The sequence below is a fragment of the Marmota marmota genome, unplaced genomic scaffold (assembly GCF_001458135.2).
Source record: "Marmota marmota marmota unplaced genomic scaffold, marMar, whole genome shotgun sequence".
In the NCBI taxonomy this organism is placed as follows: Eukaryota; Metazoa; Chordata; class Mammalia; order Rodentia; family Sciuridae; genus Marmota; species Marmota marmota.
This window is the reverse complement of record NW_026000139.1, coordinates 1,443,125-1,465,352: the sequence shown is the minus strand read 5'-3', so window position 1 is coordinate 1,465,352 and position 22,228 is coordinate 1,443,125.

Genomic DNA, 22,228 nt, shown 5'->3' with positions numbered 1-22,228 from the left:
AACCATGCCCAGCTAATAGTGGCCTAAAGGACATAAAAAGCTATTTAACTTCACAAGAAGTTTAGGGGTCAGTGGTCTCAGCGTTGTTTCTTCAGCTGTTGTGCCACCAAGAACCTGGAGTGCTTCTGGTTTTTTTCCTTCTACCATCTCTGACAAGTTACAGTCTATCCTCATGGTTGCAAGGTGGCTGCAAAAGCTCCAAGCATCTCATCCTCCTATGACAATGTCTGGGAAGAGAAAGCAGAGGTAAAAAGTTCTTCTCATCTGACTTTTTTGTTTTATCAGTGAGCAAAGTATGTCTCAGAAGCTTCCAGTAGATATCTTCTTTTATCTCATTGGCCCAAACTGGGCTACCTGTCTATCCTGACACCCATCCCTGTACAAAGGAAATGGGCGGCCATGATGGGCCAGAACATGAGCCAAATGCGGTTCTGTTGGGAAGCAGCACAACAGCTGTGAGGGCAATCAGTGGTGCAATGGCTGCCACCGATTCAGATGCTGCCAGGAGCACAGAACCCTGAACCGAGAGGGTGGTAGGGAGCCGGGCTGCTGAAGTGGAGTGTGGTGCGGGCTGCATCCTGTTCTTCCTGTTGTCCCCTCTCCCCTGCTCCCAGCCCCCCATGCCCCCTCCACCGCATGTCCTTTCATTGTGACCACAAAACAGCTGCCATCCCTGCAGCCTCGCATCCTCCCACATCCCAGTCCTGAGGGAGCAGAGCCGGGCTTTCCCCAGACCCTCTAGCATCTTCCTAAGACTCATTCTTATTGGACCAGCTCGGATCACATGACCAGTCCTGATCCAACTAGTTCAAGAAACCAGCGTTTTGATTGGCCAGGACTGGGTCACATGCTCCATCGCTGGAGCCAGTCCCATTGCATCCCCAGGGAGATGCTCATTTTGCAATGAGGGAGCGGAGGCCGAGGTGGAGGTGGGTGGGGTGAGTCACGTGGTGACTTGGATCCACGTGTTTGCTTGGGGAAGAGTCCAGAAAGAGTGTAGGGCCGCTTCTCCAGGGCCCCCAGACCTCCCTAAGGTCCCCGAGATGGTCGGATCAGGTCCCCTGCTCGGTCCTGTGCAGTAGGCAGTTCCTGGCCACCAGGCGCCCAGTCTAGTGAGGGAGGCAGGAGAGAAGGACCCTCAGGGGACCCTGAGCATGCGCTGGACGCCCTCTAGAGGGCCCTGTGCCCGTCAGTGCCTCTAATCACCCTGCCGGCCTAGGTGGAAGGTCCGGCTCTATGACCCCTTTGCAGAGAAGGAAATTGGGGCATGAAAGTGGCCAGTGCCCCGCTTCCAGTCACACACCCGGTGGACAGCAGGCCCAGGCAGCCCCGCTGCAGGCCTTTGGCTGCCCCTCTGCCTGCCTTTCTCCCAACAAGGCAACATGGAAAGTGCCTTGACTGAGTCGCCATATAGCAAGTCGGGGCTTGGCAGAGGGTGGGACTCAGGGATGGCTTGCTCCAGGAGGAGGTACAGCAGGCTTGAGGGTCGGACACAGAAGGCGGGAGAGAATACATGAGCCGAGGAAAACCGCATGCTCCTTTGAAAATGCTCCTTGTTGTTCACAAGACAGAGTCCAGACATCTTGGTGAGACCCTCGAGGCTGCTGGATCTGTCCCTGGACTATCTCAGTAACTGCAGCCCGGAATGCCCCCCCCCCCCAGGCCCTCCCACCCGCCTGGCTTCTCTCTTCCTCTGACCTCCCAGGCCCTTTCTCGCCAGCAGAACGTTGCCCACCCTGCTTCTGTCCCTTCCAAGGGTCACTGGTCCTCCCTCTTTATTGGCTCCTTCTCCAAGGTCTCATGTGGGCCTCCCTCTTGCTCACCCAACACAGAGAGATTATTGTAACCATCTGGGTGTTTAGTAGCAAAGCAAATACTAATAACAAAACCCCAAATGGATCCAGTCTATTCTGCTTTCAAGGAAGGGGGAGGAGGAATTATTCCAGTTTAGGGGGACCCCCCTCCATTCCCGATTTGCTCAACACATACTTCCTAGACCACCTGCTCTGGGCAAGACACAGAACTAGGCACCGGGTCCCACTTCTTCCCCCTTGGGGAGACAGGAAAGAGGATGGGGAAAGCAAGGTTGTTATTTCCAAGTTCACCCCTCCTGGCCCCCGAGGGGTTCGACCCCAAGTGGGCAGAGTGGAGACCCATCCACGGAGGAACTGGGCATCTGCCCAAGGACACAAGCAAGTTGGCTAAGGCCTGGGGCCATCGATAAGGACGGCAGCAGCTAGACTGTAGCCAGGGGGGTGGGTGAGGAACAGCAGGAGGGTGGACCTGGTAGCTAAAGTCACCCTGCGCACTATTCCATTTTAAATTCTTTGCATTATGAGACTCACGTGGCAGTCCAACCTTTAGGGTGCCATCTGCACCTGGGGGTGCTTTGTGGGCGTGGTCTTGGGGCAGGGGGTGGACGGCGTTTGAGGTCACCCACAGCAAAGTACAGAGAGGCTCCTTCATGGCAGGACGGGGAAGGGAGAAGGGACCCTGAGAATGGAGCTTCGGAGACCGCACCGATGTTTGGAGGAGGACACTCCATAGAAGGTTTGCTACATTTTTATTTCAATATCTCAGGAGGGCCTGGCTTTCCCAGAGAGCCAGCTACTCCCCAGATTTGACTACACGTCTCAGGAAAGCAGAGGCCACATGTGGGCACTTCTCCACTGAGTTCTTAACTCCTGACACTTTGTCGCACGGAAGCATTTCATACTCGCCAGATGCACAAATGAATGAATCAAACAAACAAAATCCAAACTCCTTTCTACCACCTTGGAAGTCCTGCATGATCTGTCACTTCCTGTCACCTCTCCAACTTCATCCCCCACAGCTCCCTATCTTATTCCCTACACACAGGTCTCCTTCCTGTCCCTCAAACTCTGTTCTCCTTCTCACCCCAGGACCTTTGCATATTCCTTCTCTTTGGCTACAAATACTGCCCTGCCCTATAGTATAGTACTGTGAGAGGCTTCACGGTAGCCTGCAGTGCACACTGCTAAAGAACAGGAATTTTCTTTTCCCATCTCCTCCAGTGCTGTGTTTTATGCCAAGCGCAGAGTTGGCACACTGGAGACCATATATATTTATGGAATGAAGGGCTGAAGGGTGAGTTTAGGTCACCTCGGAAAATCAGGCTCCCAGCAAAAATCTCAAACTCCTAAAATTGCTTCATTTCGGTTCTGGGAACTTGTCGGCCAAGGACAAAAGATCTGACATCAAGATAGATGATAAGCCCCTTCCCCAGGGACCCTCCCGAGCAAGTGGCGGAGGAATATTGTTCCAAAACCCTCATTTCCACGAAGCTGGGACTGGAGTGCCCAGAACTGACTTCCACCGGAGCGTCGCGGGGAGTTTTAGCCCCACAGCACCCCCACCCCCGCCCCAGCTCCCTGCAGCCAGCCAGCTGCCAAGGGTGATGTATGGAGATGACTTGATTTGACCTTGAAGGGAAGAAACAAATTAATGTGTCTAGAAATAAATTCCAGGAATCAGTGACTGGCTCCTCTCCACCCTCCCTCCCGCACCTCATGAGTTGTGCATTATAATGTGAAAATCAATAGCGTCTCCTAAATGAGCCCACACCTGGAGCCGGCCAAGGGGTGGGGCTGCCCGGAGCCCCCCCACCCCCACATCCGGGGCCCTGCAGTTGGCTGGAGGTGTGGGACCCTGCAGGTCGGCCAAGGCCTGCAGTAAGGTCAACCCCACCGGTCCCCAGCTCCAGAGCTGCACGGGTGTGAGCAGATGTGGGTTCCTGGTGGCTCTAGAGGGAGAGGGGAAGGGCCACCATGTGGAACCGCAGTGCCTTATTCTTCTCCCAAAATGACTTCAGTGTGCAGGGGCTGGAGAGACTCCAAACCCGGCCCTTAATTTAGGAATTCAATATAGGTCCCCTGGGTACTTGTGCTTAACGCCAGATCCAACGCCGGGCGCTCAGCGACACAGATGCCAGGTGTCCAAACATATCAGTGTCTGGTGTCTTAATGCACCACTTGGTAAATTCCACTGCCCGGTCTCTGAGGGTCCCCTGCGGTGTCCTAACTTGTAGGAAGCATATCTCCTATTCTGGGGCCTTCTCCATCTGCGGCCTCCAGAGAGACTGCCCGGCCCAGAGCCAGCCAGTTCCTGCGGGTGTAGGGGACTCGGAGAGAGTGGGTTTCACAGGCGGAGCCAACCCTGTGCACCCACGGTCACCTCCTTCACTGTGCCCTTGCACTCTGGGCCACTCTCCACCTGTCCTGGTGTCCCCAGGGCCAGAGACCCGACAGCTAGGGACAGCCCTGGGCCCCCAGCCTGCTGCGGTTATTCAGCCAGTCACTCCAGACACAGGCTCTGGCCCATGTCCCCACACCTCCCTCTGCCTCCTGAGGACCCCCGGGCTTCCCTGTGTGACCCCCTATTCTTGGGATCTGTGAGTTCAACCAACCCTCTTAACAATGGCATCTATCTCCTGTTGGCCTCCCCGTATCTAAATAATAATAAAATACACTTCACACACTTTCCAACCCAGCCGCCGCTTCACCACCAAACCCCTCTTAAGAATCAGCAGGAGAACTTAGGAGCTGTGGCCAGTATTTTTTTTTTTGTTGTTGTTGTCCACATTTTTTTTTTATTGGTGCTTTATAGTCACCTGTAATGACGGGATGCTGTTATAGCTCTTGGTCCATGCACACAACATGGCAATATAATCTGGCCCATGTCACTCCCTAGCACTGTCCCCATACCGCTGGTCCCTGTCCTTTGCGGATCTCTCTTTGATTTCTAGGAGGTCCACCCCCTACATACCTTCCTTTTCCTTTGTCCCCTCTAGTTTTGAGTGGCATTTTGAATGATCAGCGTCCTACCAGTTGTTCAAGATCTTGAATCTCTATCCCTCTTTCTTTCTCTCTCTCTCTCTCACACACACGCGCACACACACACACGCACACCCCTACTATGGATCAGCCAGGGCACTGGGCCTGGGGAAGAGAGATTTCTCGGTCCTTGTAGGTTTCGATCCTCCTGAGTATATTTGGGGGTTCCCAGGCAATAAAGAACATAAGTAGGGTCCAGGGGGGACCAGGCGTGGCCAGAGGTCCTGGGGGCAGCGGGCTGTTTGGAATCTGGGCTGTGATCCCAGCTCTGCTGTGTGACCCTCTTGTCCCTGGGCCTCAGCTCCTCACCCCTATAAGCCCGTGGTGGGCTGCAGGGTGAGATGCGGAGCAGAGGAGGCCTGCGGGGGAGGTAGGAGCAAGGGCTGTGGGTGGCCCTGGGCCTCCCCCAGAGGGCTGACCAGGACCTTCCAGAGACCCACAGTAGGTCACTGAACAGGGGCCCTGGAGCCGGTACTCCCAGCACCTGCCCCCGTCCTCCTCATCTCTGTGAGGAGAAGACCCTCAGGAACTGGGGACCCGGAGACACTGTCCCCGTCTTCACTGTCAGAGGTTTGACGCCCCATCCCCCCCCCTTTGTTGGTGGTCCCCAGCCCCTGCTCAGGGACGGGCCCCTTAAGGTAAAGGCAGAGAAAACCGCAAATTCGACTTTGAGGTCTGAACGATGCTTCAGGAAAGAGAAGGGTGACCTTGGCCCCTCACCGTCCGCGCAGATTCCAGAAGGTTCCAGGTCTCCCCAGGCCAGGTCCATCGGGGTCCATCCAGCAGCAGAGCTGGGAAGGCCAGGAGGGGCCCAGGCCCGTCCCCACAGGGCAGTGTCCGCGGTCCCCAGGGCAGGTGTCCAGGAGCCATTCCGGGTGGGGCCCAGACGCTCAGCCTCCAGCACCCCTGAGGGGTCCCCGAGGTGGGGGGGGAGGGCGGCAGGTCCCTCTGAAAAAGTCAGACAGCATCTCAGCCTGGGAAGCCCTGGCCTGGACACACTCCCTGTGGCTCTCGTGTCCCAGAGAGCCTCAGAGGACCCCCTCCCCGGCTCCAGGTGGGCGCTGGGGTGGGGCCGCCTGGGACCAGCCTGAAGAACTGGAAGCCCGACCCGGGGCGATCGTCAGTATTGGGAAGTGTTTTATTGGCTGCGAGGACTCCCTGTGCCTCCCTGTCATTCTCCTGCTCAGTGGACAGCCACCTCTGCGGGGTGGCACCGAGGTCCCACAGCTGGGAGAGGCTCCAGGGCTGGGCCAGTCTCAGATCTGGGCATCCAGGCTCCAGCCTGGCTCCTGACCACTAGGCCAGGGGGAGGAAGGCGGGAGGAGGGTGACAGTCTCCAGCCCGGGGACCCCGGGAGGGGTGGGGAAAATAGACCAAAGAACCAAGCCCGGCCCTTAAACCCCACCCAAAGCCTCGGTTTCCTCATCTGTAAAATGGGCACAGTTAACCACCCACAGCGTGCCCCAGAGAATTGCTGGGCAGAGCCGCAGAAGAGTTTGTGGTGAACGGAACCGGGGCGCCCGTGGTTTAGGTCACTGTCCCCGCACCTCAGGGAGGCAGGGAGGGCAGAGGGACGGAAGGACCCGCTGGCTTGGAGAGGCCGCCTGGCGACCTGCTGTCCTGCGGTGACTCCGTTTCTCCTGCAGCTGTCCGAGGTCCATCAGAGCCACAGGACACACGGACTCACTCTGATCTGAGGGTGACAGCTCACAAATCCCACAGCAGGCACCGTGACAGAGCTTGTGTCCACAGGCACGTGCACGCGCGCACACACTCACACACACACACAGAGACATACCTCAGATCTAAGTCAGCACAGACCCGGCTGGTAAAGGACAAAAAGTTCAGAACAGCAACAACAACAACAACAAAATATCTCTGCAGAAGTGACAGAAGCCAGTTCTCTCTGGTTGCATCCAAGATTTCATGCTGGCTCAGCAGTTCCCAAAGTGGGTTCCAAAAAAAGAACAGGAAGTGAGGCGCCTCCTTCAGTGCTGGATGAGACCCATGCGCACTGGGACCCTCCAAGAGGGTCCAGCAGATCACCCCCAAGTTGTGGAGACTGTAAACCATGAACAGTCACCGCGGCGCTGGCGGAGGTTCTGCAGCTCAGCTGAGGCCTCCGGAGTGGTTCTGGTCAGGGTCTGCAGTCAGGATGTCATCACGGACAGCTGAAGGCTGGCTGGCCCCAAGGGTCTGCTGCCAAGCTCACTCTGGTGGCTGTGGGCAGGAGGCCTCAGCGTCTCACCGTGGGGCCTGTCCAGGGGGCTGCTTGAGCATCCTCATGACTCCCCATAGCACAGGATCCAGGAGACAGCAGGAGGTGGGAGACTAATACCTTTTGTGATCTGTCCTTGGAAGGGTCACAGTATCGCTTCTGCTGGGTGCGATGGGACAGCGCAGGTGCGAAGGAGCCCTGGAAGGGATCTGAATCTGTTCTCACTGAGGCCGGGGAGCTGGACCTCAACACCCCCATGTTCAGCACTCAGTGGCTCATGTCCACTCTAGGGATGGAAGTGGGGTATGTCACCTCCCTCAGGAGGACAGAAACATCAAGCCCTTTGACCCTGTGAATAAAGTGGTTCTCATTGCCCCAGAGCCGTACTCCAAAGATCACAGGAGAGACAGAAGCACCCAGAAACCAGGAGAGACCCACACAGCAACAGCAACAGGGACCAGGGGGACCTGGGGGGGCCTGGGGGCCTGGGGGGACCTGGGGGGCCTGGAGGAACCTGGGGGGGGACCTGGGGGAACCCCGGGGGGTCTGGGGAACCTGGCAAACCACCATCATTGTTGGTTGCTTTTATACTCAGGAATAATTGGAAATGGCAGAATGTCATAGGTGATATGTCACATCTCTGCAGACAACTCATTGTCACAGAAACCCCGAGAAAGCCAACCTCAAACCATCGGTCCCCCATTTTAAAGCACATAAAACATACATTCACATTTATATTTTGCTTTAAAACACAACTTTTTTTTTTTTTTTTTTTAAAGAAGGGGATTCATGGGTCTGATACTTGGGACCTGGCCCCAGTGTGACAGTGTGACAAGGAGGGGCAGGCGAGGGGGCAGGTCACGAGGGTGGAGCCCTCACGGATGGATTAGCACCTCACACAGGGGACCCCCAGCGCGCTCTTCTTTGCACCTGTCCACAGTCTGCGCCTCTGAGGGGACCCTCCCCAGAGCCTGACCCTCTGGCACCCAGATCCCCGGTCTCCGGAGATATGCATTTCGGCTGGGTCTGAACTGCCCCGTCAGGGGCCCCATTTCTAAGGCCCTGCGTCCCTGTTGATTTTCAAACAGTCCCTGCAGAGTGTGCACTTCAAACAGAAAGAGGAAACCCGCCGTTAAGCCCAAGAGACCCTCCTAAGGAAACCTGTGATGTAGTAATATTCCACTGGGTGCAATCCCACCTCCCCCACCCCAGCACCCCGGGGTGGCTGCGCAGGGTGGGTCTTGCGTCACCAGCACGCAGGACAGCCCGGGTTTGAGTTCTGCCCTGTCGCTGATTAGCTGGATGACGTGGAGGGAATTTCCTGACTTCTCTGAACCTCAGGCTCTTCTTCGGCAGGAGCGTGGGGGGGCTGGCAGGATGCCAGGTGGAGAGGGGTGAGGGATAAATGGGTTCAGGCAAGTAAAAGACTGAGAGCCCTTCCTGGAAAACGGTGAGGACACTGCGGGAGCACCTCCTCCGCGCCCAGGGCCAAGGTCTTTCTTCTGTCCCTTCCTTTCTCCCTCCTCAGAGCCTCCCATGTCTCCTTCCCTCGCAGGCCTGGGCCAGTGGGTGCTGACGGATCATCAGGCTGAACAATCACCTCCCCCAGGAAGGTCCTCCAGCCCCGAAGCCCCCAGAGAGCCTGCGCAGGCCTGGGGGAGGACCCCTGTGCCATCTGTGCCCCCCCCCCACCTCCTCCACGTCTCTCTGGGAAGCACCTTCTCGTCATTTTGAGTTTCCATGGAAGACCCTGTCCTTCCCTCACCTGGCCTGGGCACACGGGCCAAGCTGCACCCCTCGGGGCCTCTCCCGTGGGAATCCAAACCCAGGAGAGAGACCGAAGATGACTCATGTCAGAGAAAGTTCTAGAGATGCCCGTTACTCCCACCCCATCCCTGCCCTGGAGAGGCGCCCTCCCTTGGACTCCCAGCCTGACCAGCCGTCTCGGGTCCTGGCCCTCCCTGGGCAGGCAGGACAGATTTGTTTCCCCTGAAAACAAAGAGTGTCAAAGAAGCAAACAAAACAAAGTCCACTGGCATCTAGAGAAGAGAGAGAGAGAGAGAGAGAGAGAGAGAGAGAGAGAGAGAGAGATGGATGCTGGGCTGGGCCGTGTCCCCTATGCTCCCTACAAGTGACACCTGGGTCTTAGTTAGAGCTCAAACTCTAACTTCCTGGGGACTCTGGTCAGCTCTCCCCACTTCTGTCTCTGTCCCCCCTCTATCTCCCTGACAGGGGCCTCTGCCTGGAACCAGCCCAAATATGCAGGGTGCTTGGGGGCCTGTCCTCAGCCTGTTCTTGTCCCCAGAAGCCTCACCCTCCTGCCCTGGTGGCCATACCCACCTCTAAATGCCCAAGTCCCTGGGGACACTTCAGATAAGCTCTCAGGACTGCAGGAGGCTCTTGGCCATCTGCACACCCGGCTTCTCAAATTCCACCCGTGGAGACAGAATCAGACCTCTCCCCCCAACCCCAGGAATGGACACCTCCCCGCCCAGATCCCAGAACTCTGCTCGATTCTGGCTCCTGGTGGCCCGTCATTAGGTCACCTCCTGACATCCTCATCCTAGAAGACCTCCTTATTTGCCCAATAATTGTCACTAAAAATAATAATAACAATAAAAATCATTCATCTTTACATCTCTTAACCTTACGCCAGTCCCAGAGGTGGACAGTACTGTCTGTCCCTCTTGGAAGACACTGGGGACCCTAGAAGGGAAGTCATTGGCCCAAGGTCACCCAGGAAGAAGGAAGCAGGGTGGGTTGGCATTTGAACCAGGGCTGTCTGAGCCCCAAGCCCCCGGTGGCTGCTCCGTGATCTCTGTCCATGGTGCCCAAACGCGGGAGGAGGACCAGCCAACCCACCTGTCGGGTCGGTTGCTAAGGCCCCCCTTAAACAAGAACAGTGTGTCCCTGACCTCATGTGCTCCACCCTGTTCTGAATCAGGGCTCCCGTGACCTGGGAGCTCATCTCCCCGGCGACCAGGATGATGTAACAAACAGAGGGGGAGCAGCCAACGGAGGGAGCCGCTGGGCAGGGCGTGTGGGGCAGGGCGCATGGGGCAGGGCTGATGGCCTCCTGGGCTCCGCCCAGAACGTTCCCTCTGTGGAATCTGTTCCTCCTGCTCCCGATAAGTAGAGGAGTCCAATGTCCAGTCCTGGCAGAGCCCCCAGAAACTGGAGGCCTTGGGAGGCTTGTGACCGGCCCCAACCCAAGAACCCTCTCCACACCCGGCTCTGACCCTGAACTCCCAACTGTGTCCAGTCTCTGACCTGCCTCTCCCGCCTCCCCTGCCTTCACCTTGACCCACGTAGGCTGCTTCCACCCCCGTCCCCCACAGTCCATTTGGTTTAACATTTTGTTATATTGCAGGGCAGGGGCACCGTAGCGCATTTCTGTAATCACAGCTACTCAGGAGGCAGAGGCAGGAGGATCACAAGTTGGAGGCCAGCCTCAGCAACTTAGCAAGACCCTGTCTCGAAAAGATTAAATAAGTAGGGTTGGGGCTGGAGCTCACTGGTAGAGCACCCCTGGGCTCCATCCCTACTACCAGAAAGTATTTTTTTTATTGTAATAAAAGATAGACAATTTGCCCTTTTAACTGTTTTTTAACACAACTCGCAGCTGAGTAGGCACTCAGCAAATACGTGGAGAGTGACTGTGAGTTAGGATGAGTAGCGATACTTTTCTATGCCTCCTAACTCACAGTCACTCTGTCCCCAAGCAGGGGGGTGTGACAATGAGAATGTGACCAAGGGTGACTGTCCCCGGCTCTGTAAGTCACAATGCAGCCAGAAGGGGCGGGGCTGAGCGCCCTTGAGGTCAGGCACGCGCCATGACGTCACCCCATCTCCTGGCAGAGCCTCAGCCCCGCCCTCAGCCTTTCTTCCCGCGCTGCTGTTGGTGAGGATCGTAACCATCTTTTATTAAGAGCTTCCTGCACGGGTCAGGCTGGTTTTAGACTCGCAGGTGTTTCCAACAGCTGCCCTCACAAGAAAGCACAGAGTAAAGTAAGTCCTCTTATTCCCTTATCTTGATGAGGGATCAGAGAGGTCCGGCTGTTGGCTCCAGGCCACACAGCTAAGAAACAGCAGAAACTGGCATTTGCAGCCCTAGCAATCTGACTCCTGAGGCTTCCTGCAAAGACCACGTGGACCACCTCCCCGCCTCCCGAGCCAGAAGGAGCAGGTGGGAAGGCAAACGCTGCTCCAGCCCTCACACCTACTCTCCCAGGGCGAGCTGCAGGACACAGCGCGGGAGAGGGATGGAGCAAGGCTGGGATCTGGGGTAGGGATCCCAGGGGCCCGCGTTGCCAACCAAGATGAATGAACGAACCGCTCGCAAACCAGGGCACTTCCACCCTGGAGCAGAGCTGTCGCTGGTAAATAAATCATCGCAGCTTCACGGGGACGTGCCACTTTCATCAGGGGAAGATGAGCGCATTTGTCTGCCTGGTGTCACGCTGGGTGTCTCAGGGCTGTGAGGGCTGCGGAAATCTTCCTCAGCGTGCGCCTTCCCTGGGGCCTACCACAGGCCGGGGCTCCGTGATGGCCTGTGGCTGCTCCGAGGCCGAGTCCTGATATTCACCGTGACTTTTAAAATACTCACAATGAAGGGTACCACTGTGGTCCCACCAGGCGCTGGGGGGAGGTTTTACAAGACGCATTATCTCACTAAGTGGCTCAATGTCAAGTTCATGCTGAAGGTCTCCCTGCAAAGGAAAATGACCGCTTGAGGGGCTGTGGTTGTCCTTGTTGTTTGTTCCAGGGATTGAACCCAGGGGTGCTTAACCACTGAGCCACACCCCCAGTCCTTTTCTATATTTTATTTAGAGTCAGGGTCTCACTGAGTTGCTGAAGGCCTCACTAAGTTGAGGCTAGCCTTGAACTTGTGATCCTCCTGCCTCAGCCTCCCCAGCCGCTGGGATGACAGGCGAGGGCCACTGCAACCTGGTGAGGTCATCTGCGCTTCCCCATTATCCCCAAGGGGGGAAATAGTGAACATCTAAGAGAAGTGGACAAGCCCAGAGCAGAAGTCACCTTCCACAGAGGGCCACATTCGTCACCGACCACAGTATCAGCCTCCCCTCCAAGCCTCCTCGTCCATGGTTGGACTCCAAACTGGACGACGGAAAGTGAGTGTAAGGAGACCAAAGGAGAAGGAAGGAGAGAAGGAACTGGAAGGGCTGGTCAGGTTCTGCTCTGCCCTGGGGGGGGGGGGGTCTTAGTGGAACTCAAGCTACCAAGTGCCTGAGCTCTGGGAGGTCCTCAGAGCCCTCCTGGGGTCCTCGGCCATGCCTGTGGTGGGACTGGGTGGCAGACAGGAGAAGGCAGGTGAGGGCATGACGTGGGGACCCAACTCAACCTTCAAACCAACTCCATTTGACAGAGGCACCTAAGGTGAGGGCCCTGGGCCACAGTGTCATGCCAGAGGCCGAACTTTATCCTTAAGGCCTCCCCAGATGTCCCCACAAGAAGCCTCCACATTCTCCCAAGCCCTCGGCCCTGACTTTAGAACAGAGGCCCCGCCTCTCTCTCACCTCTTCGGGGACAGGAAATAAATAATCAACCCTCAATCAGTGATCTGTTCTAAAAACCACGGTCATGAAATCGCCTTTACTGATATGACCGCAATACGTTCAAAGAGTCAGGTGACAAAGGAGTCGTCCGATCCCCATTTAAACACTGAATACAAATAAAAGCCCGTCCAGTAGTCACGATGATATGTCAGCGAGGGGACAGACAGATTTATTGGTGCTTTGTATTGGAGGATTTGAGCGCCTGTGTATTTTTTAATTCCCTCGCCGTGGGCCTGTGACGCATGTCTTCAGTGAATGACCAAGAACTGAATGAGAGGGTTTGTTCCCACCCACAAGAACAGACGGGCCCCTTGAGACAGCCAGCGTCTCCATGGGCACCCAGTATTGGTCCCCCATCAGGCTTCCTGGTTATTATTATTATTATTATTATTATTATTAATGTTTTAGGGAACGTGATACAGCCAGTCTGAGCCCTAAGTAACCGTGTCACCATGGGACACATAGTCAGCAGGGAGATCCGCGGAACTCCTGTTCTTTTTCTGTCTAGGTCGCACAGAGACGGGAAAAGGAGCCTGTGGTCTAGACTGGCACCTGCCTGGACTTGCTTTGCCTGGTTCTTCTGATGTTCAAGTGGAGATCCCACCAAGTCTCCAACAGCCAAGGCACTGACCGCCTGAGTTCAGATCCCCGCTGCCTTAGGTCAAATCCATCCCTGGCTGAGTTCAGATCCCAGCCACAGGGGTGAATCCTGCTCCTAGTTCTCCTCCCCGCTCGGCCTCGGACTGACGCCCACTGTCTCCTGGATGACTCATTAGTGAGAGGACGATCTTCATAACCGACTCCTGGGATGGCCGGAGGAGGGGGGCGCTCCAGTGGGCTCCCACCCACCGCCAAGGACGGATGAGCCCAGTGGGTTTCCGTCTTCTGAGACGCCAGGGCACCGGTTTGCCAAAACCGTTCTTGGAGCCCAGCCCTCTAGGGCAGAGCTGATAGATAGAGTCTTCTTAATAAATCAGTCCTGAATGCATTCACCACCGTGATCCTCCCAGAGTCTCTGAACCCAACTCGTCGGAAACTGAGTATCAGGGGGGCTGTTGAGCTTCCTTATGAAGACTTCCCAGTGAATACGTTCTCGAATATCTTAAGCAGGACCTTGAATATGATTAAAATACCTTGAATCGATTAGGGGGTAAGAGTATTCAAGAGGTCTGGATTCACTGGGTATTATCATTGAACATATTAAAATAGCGTATTATAAGAATAGAGTTGTTGATGATGTTCAAAGGGAGTGTATTCATATTCCTTAGCTAGAGTTGATTTTTTAAAAAAAAATTCCTTAAAAAGAAAGCTTTGGGAAATTGGCAAATTTGGCCAATTTCATCACTCGATCATGGACATCTTTAGATTTCAGGGAACTGTCTGTCATGGAAATGACTTTGGTGTATTGGTCAAACTTGCTGCGAGACAGCTGGGGTACACATGGGGGTGTTCGTTGTGAGGTCTGAGAGGAAGTTCACCCAGAATCCCCTCCAGGTCCTCCGTCTCCTACTAAGGCCAGAGCACAGATACCTCAGCTTTTACCCCCGCTCTTGCTGAACCGTTAAGACGACCCACATTTTAACAGGAGTCTGTCCTCGTTACCTTTCGAACACTCAAGTGGTTTGTTTATGATTCAGGATTATGGATAACGGACCCAAAGGCCACCCTCAAAACACACAACTCTGAGTTTGAATCCCAGTTCGGCCGCTGACCAGCTGTGTGATATCAGGCAACTGGCATAACCTCTCTGATCTTTATTGTTATTTTGTTTTCTACTGTAAACAAAAAGTCAAAACAGTTCCAACTCCAGAGAGTCGTGTCAAGGATTTCAGGAGATGGCCACATCAAGTGCTCAGCCAGGCCTGATGCTTGGTAAGAAGCCATTGCCTGGTAGTCTTTATTATCATTGTTGATAGTTGAAAAATTGTCTCCTAGCCTTAGCCAAGTTCCTGAGTGTCTCTAATCCTTTGTTTCCACATCTGTAAAGTATAAAATGGTCCCGGTGGACTCGACTCCTGATTCTCAGACAGAATCTCCGAGATCACAGAGGGTCCCTGCCACACGTTCAGGAAATCCGTGAGATCCAATCGATGTTGTGTAACACACTGAGGTGCTATTTGCCCCTCCACTCTTGTGCTCTCTTGAGCCCACAGAGGAATTTTCCAGAGTCGTCGTGACCCGTGAGATCCCAACGGAAAGAAAAAGAACAACCGCAAAAATCCAGGCATCTTCTGCTGTTGGACACGCAGGAGATTTGCAGAAACGTCAAGCAAGGCTCTTCTAAACAGGTTTTGGGAGTTTGGGTAATTATCATCACTTTTGTAAAAATGTGTTGTTTTTGTTACCCTTTCATGGCCTTCCTATTGTTCTCAAATGAATTTATATGAACCTTTCACCGTTACCCGTGTGATAACAGCGATCACCCCACAAACACTCCTCAGGACCGTCGAAGGGTGGGAAGTGTCCAGAGAGCCACACGTGGGAGAAGTGCCGGATTAGATGGCCGTGTCTCAACAGCACGAGGGTCTGGCGTCGCTGTGTGTCGGACACTCGGTGCCCACAGTGCTGGGTCATCTGCATTCATTCTACAGCTGGGGTCTAAGGAGGACGTCCTGCATACCAGGCCTTCCGCATGGTGCTGGGTATAAAATGAGGAACAAGACACTCTCCCGAATGGGAGTAAACCAATGCCATGTCCCCTGAGTGACAGAGACTCATGGACCCTGTGATAGAGCTGGTAAGGAAGAGGAGGGGAGATTCCTGTGGGCTGGGGTGGGGGAGGCAGAAAAGGGAGGCCAGGAAGGGAGGCCAATGTTAGGCGAGCAGGAGGCCAAACCTCCTGGCGTGGTTGAGAACACATCTGGCTCTGAGAGGGGGACGGGGGCAAAGAGGGCCGAGAATCAAGTGGGAGTGTGGGGTGTCCAGGAGTGAGGGCTCAGCGATGTCAGACATGAGTCCAGGAACGGCGACCTCTCTCCCTCCTGGCAGGTGACATCAGTGCTCAGAGAGACACTGGGTCCTGGGAGGTACCGGATGCTCCCTCCCTGCTCTTCTTCCCACCTGCTGTGCTGTGGCGGCTCCAGAATCTCTTCCTTTGACTGACTTTCCTCACCCTCAGCCCTCTGCATCCTTCCGGCCATCGCCTTTGCTGCCCTGGGCCCCCGAGCAGACTACAGCCAGCAGGCACCTGTTACAGGTCACCTACACCCGCTTCCCACCTCAGCCTGTCAGCTTCTTGAGGGGACAGATGGTGCTTTGTTCCCCATCAGGCCTCCAAGGCACAGCTCAGGGACTTGTATGCCACAAACATCACCATGGCCCCACCATCACCATCATCACCAACCTCACCACCACCATCACCATCACCACCATCACCATCACCACCATCACCATCACCACCACCATCACCACCATCATCACCATCAACCATCACCACCATCACCATCACCACCATCACCATCATCACCATCACCAACACCATCACCACCATCACCATCACCACCATCACCATCATCACCATCACCAACACCATCATCACCATCACCATCATCACCAACACCATCACCACCATCATCACCATCACCAACACCATCACCATCACCACCACCATCACCACCATCACCATAACAACACCATGATCACCATCATCATTGTCCTTACACCCATTTGGATTAGTATGTTTTGGCACTGTTTCATTTTATAAATCTTAACCTTTTTTTTTGTACCAAGGACTGAACCCAGGGACACTTCACCACTGAGCCACATCCCAGTCCTTTTTATGTTGTATGTAGAGACAAGGTCTCACTGAGTTGCTTAGGGCCTCGCTACGTTGCTGAGGCTGGCCTTATACTTGCCATCCTCCTGCCTCAGCCTCCCCAGCCACTGGGGTTCTAGGTGTGCCTCACTGTACCCTGCTTTACTCTTACTCTCATCACAGTCCCAGGAGGTATTAGGGTGCTCTAGATGAAATCGCCACTTTTTTTGTACTTCAAAACACTCACATACTAGCAGTTTCACGTGGCTCAACCGAATGTCAACTGTCCTCATTGGACAGATGAGAAGAGCGAGGCACCAAAAGACGATCACCTGTTAAGTAAATAAACACATGGGTGGAAAACCCTTGAGAACAGGGCAACAGATCTGTTGAGCGTCTGCTGCGTGACAGTCACTTTGCAGCAATATTTCATCTCTGTAACACGCATTCACCAAAAGAGATTTTTTAACCCAAACAATGATGAGGTCAGGTTGGCTGCAGACACCATAAATACTTCATTTACTTCTCACCACATCCCCAGGAGGCAAATAGGCAGCTATTACTACTCTTGGACCCATAAGATCATTGAAGCTCAGAGATGTGAAGGGGCTGGCCCAAGGGTCACACAGCTAAGCAGCACAAGAAATAGGATTTGAACCCAGGTCCATCGAGTCCCTTCAGGCTGTCAGACAATGCACAAGAGGGGCTTCTCCTTGTTTGTGTAGCAGTTACACAGAGAGAGGACAGAGAGATGCTCTTGGGTGTGTCTTCTTGTGAGGCCACTAACCCCATGGAATCAGGGCCCCACCCTTATAATCTCATTTAACCTTAATCACTTCCTTAGAGTCTCCACCTCCACACGGAGCCACACGGAGGATCAGGGCTTCCTCGCCTGCATCTGGGGAGGTCACAAACCTGCAGTCCCTACAAAGCCTTTTCCAGTTATTCCCATTTCTCTGCTCTGAATTCCAGGGTCCACACCCCACTGCGAAAGAAACCCTCCCGGCAAAAGCAGAAGCTTCTCCCTCCTGCAGGACAGAGAGACCAAGGACGAAAGGAAAACATTCTCACACAAACAAGCAGAAAATATTGACAAACGCGGCCAAGCCCAGCCTGGTCCCCACACAGAGGCAGACTCCGGAAGCTCCCGTCGCAGCCATCTCGGTTTATTGAACTCAACATATTTTTCCGCTGAAAAGCTTTTATTAGCAGCACGACTAGATTTTTTTTTTCTCTTTACTGGAGAAGGAGCCTGTGGACATCTAAAGAAATAAGACAGAGCCGGCGGCTGCTCTTTGTTTCTCTGTACAGGGACCACATTCCTCCTTTCTTCCCTGTTCGTCTTATTATTTTAACTACACAGAACCTTTTACGGCAGGAAAATCAGAAAACTCAGAAGAAACCCCCAGATCACCCCCATGTCCCACCCCTTCCATTCAGAGGAGAAAACCGCCATTGCTTTCTGTTGGTTTCTCCATCGACATTGGAGTGTGGTTATTGGGATGAGGATCATTTTGCAAAACAAGCAATAGAGCAAGTTTGGTCTTGTAGCCTTCTCTTTATTATTACATAATAGATGGTGAGTCCTTTTCCATGCCCATAAATACAGATTGATCTCCTTCTTAATGTCTGCCTGCCCTTCCACGACATTATCCGGATGTCTTATAATTTATTTACGCACATTCCTATCGATACCCATTGCGATCGATCGTTCCTTAGTTTTTCATTCTTACAAGCAAAGCGGACTTGGGCACCCTGGTAGCTGAATATCTGCACTCGTTCCGACTTTTGTTCCTAGAAGTAGCATTTCTGAATTAATGGATATACATAGTTTTGCTGGTTTTATAATATCTGCTCTTAAGATCCACACGTAGGATAGGGGCTGGGGATGTGGCTCAAGCGTTAGCACGCTCGCCTGGCATGCATGCGGCCCGGGTTCAATCTTCAGTACCACATACAAACAAAGATGTTGTGTCGGCCAAAAACTAAAAAAAATAAATAAATATTAAAAGATCCACACATAGGTATTGTGCTCTCAAACTGGAGGGATTTTTAAAATTTTCTCTCTTCTTTGCCTTTTCTAATTTTGTGGGGAACCACTTTTGCAAAGACAAAGGTAAAAGGCAGAAATGTTATGAAATATAATTAATGAAGAGAGTTCATATCATGAATGAAGAAATGTTATTGAAATATAATATAGGAAGAGAGTTCATTGTTCATTATGTTGGAATTGCATCCCATATATGGAACTCCAACTCCACAGTCTTGCATTAGATGTAACACAGGGTTGATGTGGAGATTCTCCATGATTTCAGGTAAAATTAAGAAAGGAAAAAAACACTAAAACTCTTGCAATGTAACTGGGTCCCCATGCTTTCATAGACCGTAGAGCATCTGGATGGCACCCCAACATCCCTCCCCTGAAATTCTTCTCACCTACACTGGCAAATGTCTCCCGCCTCTTGCTGCCTGGTATATAATAAGAAATTCTTTTGCACATGTCTCAGTGACAAAAATGTAACATGGCTTCACCTAGTTAGCATTTCTTCCCTTTGAGGGGGTTCAGCAAAGATTGGTTGTTGCTTTGCAAAAATAAATAAATAAATAAATAAATAAATAATTTAAAAAAACTCTTTCCAAGACAAGAATTTGCTTCCCTAGAATCAAATTTCCACACCGCTGCTCTGTTTGGGGGGCCTTTGTGTTACACAGAGACTTTCCATTTCCATGCCAGATCATGTCATAGCATCATCTTTGCGAAGACATTTTAAGTGGCAATTAAAATCAACACGTGAAGCACAGGCAAAGTGCAGAATTCAGCTCTCGGGATGACAAGATGAGCAGCCACGGCCCCGTCTGCTCGGGCCCGGGGAGTGAAACGCCACCATGCCCACCGGCAAGCTCGATGGGGGACCCGAAGACACAGGGAAGTTAAAATTAGAACGACTGTGCATCTTTAAATCAGTGACGTTGATTCGCAGGAGCCTCAGGAGATTCCGATAAAAATGAGAGGGCTGTTAATACAAGCATACTGAGAATTAGGCTCCTTATTTCTATCAGTAAGGGGACAGTCCAGAGCAGGTGAGGGACAGGACACATGGGTCTGCTGGCTCCTAGGTTGATGACATTTCCCACCTGCCTCCCAGAGACAGGGCCACTTGGTCACAGGAAGGAGGTTCTAGAGTTAAAGATACATAGAGATCAATATCAGATAGAAGATAGATAGATAGATAGATAGATAGATAGATAGATAGATAGATAAGATAGATAGATGGGAAGGATACGGATATAGCTATAACCTCAACATGATCCCTAAACACAAATTTCAAAAAGGCGTGAGGTCCAATGTTGGAGACACTATGTCTTCCTTCAACACAATGGAGATTTCTCAGGGGAAATTTGAACTTCAAGGTTGTGGTCTCCTGTGCTGGTCCAGGGTAGAGCTGGGATATAGGAGGACGGAATGGATAAGAGGAAGAGAATGTAAGAAAAAAAGAAATTGGATTGTCATTGTGGGGCTGGAGGCGGGGCCAGCAGGAGGTCATGAGGTCATCTAGAGGGATTGGTGCCTGTGGTGGTTTGGATATGGTTCGTCCCCACCAAAACTCAGGAGGAGGCTCAATCCCTCCATGTGGCAGGGTTGGGCAGTGTTTGGGATGTGGGTGAAGCTCTCATGGCTGGATCGATGCCATCACTCAGGAATGGGCTCTCATTCTTACAGAACTGGATTCGTGACAGTGAAAGCAGATTGCTGTGAAGTAAGGTTCCTTCTTGTGCTTTGTCTCCTTCACGTGTGACTGCTTGTCCTGTGCCCTCTGCCATGAGTTGGCGCAGCAGCAGAACCTTGCTGGTTCTGGTCCAGCCCAGCCTTTCCTTGCCCTATCTGAACTTCCTACCCTCCAGAACCATGAGCCAAAATAAACTTCTTTTTTTTTTTTTTAAGTTACCCAGTCTCAGATATTTTGTTATAGCAACAAAATATAAACAAAGAAAACACATGAAGACAATGCCTTTCTCATAGAACTGGATTCGTTAGCACAAGAACAGGTTGTTATAGAGCAAGCCTGTCCCTCATCTTTTGCCTGATCCACACACACCCACTTGCCCTTCCACATTTCCACAGTGTTATGATGGTATAAAGCCCTTGCCAGGTGTGGCCACCTGATTTGGGGATTCCAGTTTTTAGGACCACAAGTTAAATAAACCACTTTTCTTTATAAATTATCCAATCTCAGGTATTCTGCTACAGTAACAACAATAAAAAGGACTAAGACAGATTCCACACCATACCAAGATCTAGACTCTATGCGAAGAGCATCCTCTGATTTTTCTCATTCATTCCCCATAGCCAGCTTTGGAATTGGAAGTCATGGTCATTTCCATTTCATAGATAAATGAAGCTAAGACTTTATAAGAAACCTGCCCAAAGACACACAGTGGAGAAAGACAGGCAGTGTGGTGAGGTGGCAGGTGACTAGGATCTGGAGCCAGCAGTCTGGTCCACGCTGAAATCCATGAATTTTCATGTATTGCCACATAACATATCACCGCAGCGTGGAGGCTTAAAACAACACAGTGAATCAGGAGTCTGAACGTGGCTTCCCTAGCCCCTCTGCTGTACAATCTCTAATAAGCCTGCAAAAAAGATAAGGCTCCACCCGGGAAGGAGCCCTTGTCAAGTACACGTGATTATCGGCAGAATTCAGTCCCCCAGGGTCTCCAGGCTGGTGGGCTCCATTCCTTGCTGGTTCTGGTCCAGCCCAGCCTTTCCAACATGGCAACTGGTTTCTTCATAGCCAACAGGGAAGACAGCACGTTAGCAAGATGCAACTTATGATTCATCCTAAGGCCATCACCCTGGCCACGTTCTACTGGTTAATCATCAAGCACAGGTCCCACCCACTCAAGGGGCGGGGCTCCCAGGAGGGTGAGGGACCACGGAGCCAAGGAGACCATCCTAAAGTCTGTATGCCATGCATGCTGACTACACCACTCCCTGGTGACTCACCCTCTCTGTGCCTCCTAAACCAACCTCCAAAGGGTGCCAGGCTTCTATCTGGAAAAGGAATGGAGTCCCAAATGTACCAAGAAGTCTTGAAAAGCTCGACGATGAGTAAACCATCCAAATTTAAAACTGGGCAAAAGATGTGAACAGACACCTCCCCAGTGAAGATATGCAGGATTAGGTGTATTAATATTTATAAAATGCTTCAGCCAATGCCTGGCACATAATAAACATCCCAATGTCTGTTAAACTAGTGAATACCAGAGCCAGGAACCAAACCCAGATGTGTTTGGTTCTAAAGTTCACATTCTGGATCATCCTACTTCTGAGGAAATATTAGAAATATTAGAAGATACAACAAAAGAAAATGAAAATTATTCTCAATCAAAATACCAGCATCCCAACCAAAATCCCCATGAGTTGTTTGGTGGATAGTAAGAAGCTGATTCTGGAGTTTATATAGACAGACAAAAGACTCAAAATAGCCCATAATATTAAAAGAGAAGAAAATGGAGGACAGACAAGGCCTGACTTCAGGACTTATTTGAAAGCTATAATAATCTAGACAACTTGGTAGGGCGAAAGAGTAGACCAAAAGATCAGTGAACCCAGAGACCAGCTGCTACCAATATAACCCACTGATCTTTGGGGGAAAGGCAGTCTTCCCTCCAAGCAGAGGTGGAACAACCGGACGACTCAGAGTGGATCTCAGGTATAAATGAAAAACACATCATTTTAACTCTCCTATAGAGAGGAGGGAAATCTAGGTGACCTTGGATTTGGCGAGGACATTTCCGAATCAACACCCAAAGCGTGATCCAT